A 4,490-nucleotide genomic window follows, 5' to 3' on the forward strand; every position below is an offset into this window, starting at 1 on the left:
TGTGACCCTCTCCTCTCCGGTTGACCGCTTTTTCCCTGCATGACACTTGGCGGATAAAGTTCCCTGAACCCTGGAGAGGAAGCGGATGCTGTTAATAGCCCTGGGAGTGTGACTGTGCTTTGCAGCTCACTGGAGCCTGTGGGATATTCCTCCAGCCTTGGCGGGGCTCTGAGCTGCAGGGAAATTAACCTCCGAGTCAGGGCAGGGAGCCAGGGTTGCAGGCACGTCGTCATCGGGTGAAATGAAATGGCAGAGGAAAATGGCACGGTGTGGAGGGAAAGCACGGGCTTTTTTTGTCAGAAGCTCTGGGGTTTGGCTCTTCTCTGTGCCATGTAGTTCTTTGATCTTGTGCAAGTTACTTACGGTCTCTCTGAGCCTTCAGTTATTTCAATTGCATGAAAACTAAGACAAATAACACCTCTATATCAGGAATAGTTCATAGGATCATAGCACAGTATTGTGGGGATGAAGTGAGATAATATCAGCTCATCAGAATCTAGCCCATGGGAGGGGCTCCATAAATGACCCTTTCTTTCTTTCTTTCTTTCTTTCTTTTTTTTTTTTTTCTTGAGACGGAGTCTTGCTCTGTCACCAGGCTGGAGTGCAGTGGCGCCATCTCGGCTCACTGCAACCTCCGCCTTCCGGGTTCAAATGATTCTCCTGCTTCAGCCTCCTGAGTAGCTGGGGCGCCCTGCCCAGCTACTGTAGGGCGTGTCCTACAGGCGCCCACCACCACGCCCAGCTAATTTTTGTATTTTTAGTAGAGACGGGGTTTCACCGTGTTGGCCAGGATGGTCTCGATTTCTTGACCTTGTGATCTGCCCGCCTCTCACAAAGTGTTGGGATTACAGGCCTGAGCCACTGCGCCCGCACTCCTTTCTCCTTTTTTTGAGAGAAGCTCATCTTTCTACCAACACATGACCCAAAGAAGTGTTGGGGTTGGGGGGAAGAGGAGTAGAATTTGGATGCTCTGAAACTTTTGTTCAGAAATAGTTTCTCATTAGACTTGTCTCTGATGTCTTAAATGATTCCATCAGAAATTCATTGTTGGGTTAGGCATTGCCTCCCATCTAGGTTGCTTTCATCTGATTACAGTTAGAAGGTGGTAGAGCTGAGATTTGAAGGCATCAGGTGGTCTAATGCCTGAATGTAACCTTAACCACTATGCTCTCCTGACTCTCTCCGTGGACCTCACAACCTCTTCTAACGATTCCTCTGGGCATATTAGCTACTTCCACCTGCCTCCCCTCTGGCTTGCTGGGGAGCCTCCCCCTCCCTCCTCTGCACTTGGTTTTGTCAGTTAAGGATTGCCTTCTTTCCACCGTCCCCCACCCTCAGTGCGATTTAATTGGGAAATTGTTTCTTGATCTTACCTGTCCTGTCTTCCTTCTATGCCAACTTCACTGCCCCCTACTTTGTTCTACCAGACACATTGCAGTTAGCTCATCACATCTCTGTCCTAACCCTTGAGTACTTCTCTATCTTTCCTAAAAGACACGGTTCTTAAAAGGCAGGACTTGCAACTCATTTTGGGTTAGAGGCCTGATGCCTAGTACCATGCCTGGCACTCAGGGTCTCCTTGAAGAATGCTTGAATGAGGAACTGGCAGGCATAGAACTGTGGATAAACCACTTCACTGAGTTAACAAATTAATAGGTTCAAAAATTTCCAGGAGTTAGATAGCTGTGAGATTCTCTCTCTCAATCTTTTTATTTTTTTTTCAACTTTTATATTCAGGGGGTACATGTACAGTCTTGTTAAAAATATGGAACGTGGCTGGGCATGGTGGCTCATGCCTATAATCCCCGCACTGTGGGAGGTCGAGGTGAGTGGATCATTTGAGGTCAGGAGTTCGAGACCAGCCAGGCCAATATGGTGAAATCCTGTCTTTCTTAAAAACACAAAAATTAGCTGGATGTGGTGGCATGTGCCTGAAATCCAAGCTACTCGGGAGGCTGAGGGAGGAGACTCACTGGAACTTGGGAGGCGGAGGTTGCAGTGAGCCAAGATTGCACAACTTCACTCCAGCCTGGGCAACAGAGCGAGACTCTGTATCAAAAAGAAAAAAATATGGAATGCTTCACAAATTTGTGTGTCATTCTCATGCAGGGACCATGCCAATCTTCTCTGTATCATTTCAGTTTTAGTATATATGCTGCCAAAGCGAGTATTCTCTTAATCTTTTTAATGAATGAATGTGCATTAATATACACTAGCAAAAGAAGTAATGAGACATTTAAAAAATTATTTTATTCATTTAAACTCTTTGAATGTTGTTCTCCATGTATCAATCCAATCTATTTGACAACTTGAGTTCATTTCTTGAGTCTCTCAAAGAATGCAATTGAGTGTTAGGCAGTAGAGGAAGAGCTGATGGAGATTCAAGCATTTTTCTAGAATCATTCAGTTTAGATTTTGGGTTTCTGATTTGGAATTCAAGAAAAGGTTCCCTTGCAGTTTGTTAATTAGCATTAGGCTAGGGGGAGCAATAAGGACTCACTGGGCTTCAGTGCAGGTGCAATTGCTCATGCGTGTCCAACCAAACCCCGGATATCAGTTGTCCCCCATCCCCCATTTCTCTGCAGAACAAGAGACAACAGATAATTTGGGGACAGTTTGGCTGCTTGGTGGTGGCATAGGTGGTATGTGTGGCCATAAAGTAGGGTAACTACTGCTTAACACAGTAAGGTGGTGTTCTTTTTCGCTCGTGTGACAGTCCTGTGTGAGTCAAGGGCAGGGATTGGCAAATTACAGCCCATGGTCCAAATCCAGCTTGTAGCCTGTTTGTGTACGGCCCATGAGCTAAGAAAGGGTTTTACATTTTAAAGAGTTGCAAAAACAAACCCACAGAGAAGAATGTGTGGCAGAAACTGCCTGTGGCTCCTAAAGCTGAAACTATTTGAATCTGATCCATTACAGAAAATGTTGGGTAACCCCTGCTCCAGGAAGAAGTGAGTCGTTTTCCTCAGGGATCTAGGATCCTGCCAGCTCTTGGCTCTGTGATGGGGAAAGAGATAGTGGGGAAGACACTCCTGTTCTTAAAAATCTCAGTCCACAGGTGAAATGCATCATTGCCTGGATGCAAGGGGATAAAAAGTTAGCCCTTGGCTCTCCCTCTCTCCTTTTCTCTTGTATTCTACTTCTTTACTCCTCCTTCAGTTTTTGAGAAACAAGAGCAGACCCTTTCAATGTAGCTAATCTGGGCCTGATACAAAGCCCACAGGTTCTGGTGCCCTCTCTCTAAGCCATGGATCAGAGATCTGAAAGTATTAAAAGTAATACCTGCTCTGTACCAGGCTCCATGGTGGATGTTAGTGGGGGCATCTGTATCAGGCCCCAGGGTGGATGCTGGGGCACCTGCTCTGTACCAGACCCCAGGGTGGATGTTGCGGGGGCATCTGTATCAGGCCCCAGGGTGGATGTTGCGGGCGGGGGGGCCTCTGTATCAGGCCCCAGAGTGGATGTTGGGGGGGCATCTGTACAAGGTCCCAGGGTGGGTGCTGGGAGAGCATCTGTATCAGGCCCCAAGGTGGATGCTGGAGCACCTGCTCTGTACGAGGCCCCAGGGTCGATGCTGGGGCACCTGCTCTGTACCAGCCCCCAGGGTGGATGTTCGGGGGCATCTGTACAAGGTCCCAGGGTGGATGCTGGAGCATCTGCTCTGTACCAGGCCACAGAGTGGATGTTCGGGGGCATCTGTACAAGGTCCCAGGGTGGGTGCTGGGGCACCTGCTCTGTACCAGGCCCTGAGATGGATGCTTGAGGCACTTGCTTTGTCCCAGGCCCTGGGGCAGCTGGTGGGAGAATCTGCTCTGTACCAGCCTCCATGGTGATGCTGGAGAAACCTGGTCTGTACCAGGCCCCAGGGTGGATGCTGGGGGCACCTGCTGTGCACCAGGCCTCAGGATGGATGTTGGGGGTACCTGCTCTGTAGCAGGCCCTGGGGTAGAGGCTGGGGGCATCTGTACCCTCCACCGTGGTTCCTAGGTCAGAACAGGTGCCCTGTGCATTTGTTTGCTTGACCTGCATACAAGTTTGGAGGAATGAGGTAGGGAAAGAGGCTTCCTAGTGAAGACAGGACTATCAAACTTGAGTCACAGCTGAAAGGACAGGTAAGATTTAGAAATAATAGTAAGAATTTATAGATGACACAACTGAGCTAGTAAATTGTAGACGCAGGGCTTGATCCCAGAGCTGTTTGACTCTAAATCTCATTCTCTCCATGACTATGAAAAATAATGAATTTTTCAGAGAGTTTGACGATGAAACTGTCTAACACAGTAAGTCAAGTCAAACTTCTAGAGCATCTGTGTGCAATATTTCCATTGGGAAAGGTGATCATTGTTTGGAGGCTGCTACATTGTAAGCGAGGTTGCAAAGGAGATAAATGGGAGGGAATTGCGTCCTGAAATTTCCTTGAGCCAACAGAAGCATGAAGTGTCTGGGGCTGCAATGCAATTATGTGAGAGGAAGCCAATGTTTATAGACTT

At 47.8% G+C, this 4,490-nt stretch overlaps 1 non-coding gene across 1 annotated transcript; it reads right to left on the reverse strand.

Moving 5' to 3' along the window:
- Nucleotides 1-2,064: 2,064 nt before the first annotated feature.
- LOC116269833 lies at nucleotides 2,065-2,171 on the reverse strand. The gene has a single exon (XR_004177654.1). It is a non-coding gene; the product is annotated as a U6 spliceosomal RNA (small nuclear RNA).
- Nucleotides 2,172-4,490: the final 2,319 nt, after the last annotated feature.

Source organism: Papio anubis, chromosome 12 (assembly GCF_008728515.1).
Source record: "Papio anubis isolate 15944 chromosome 12, Panubis1.0, whole genome shotgun sequence".
In the NCBI taxonomy this organism is placed as follows: Eukaryota; Metazoa; Chordata; class Mammalia; order Primates; family Cercopithecidae; genus Papio; species Papio anubis.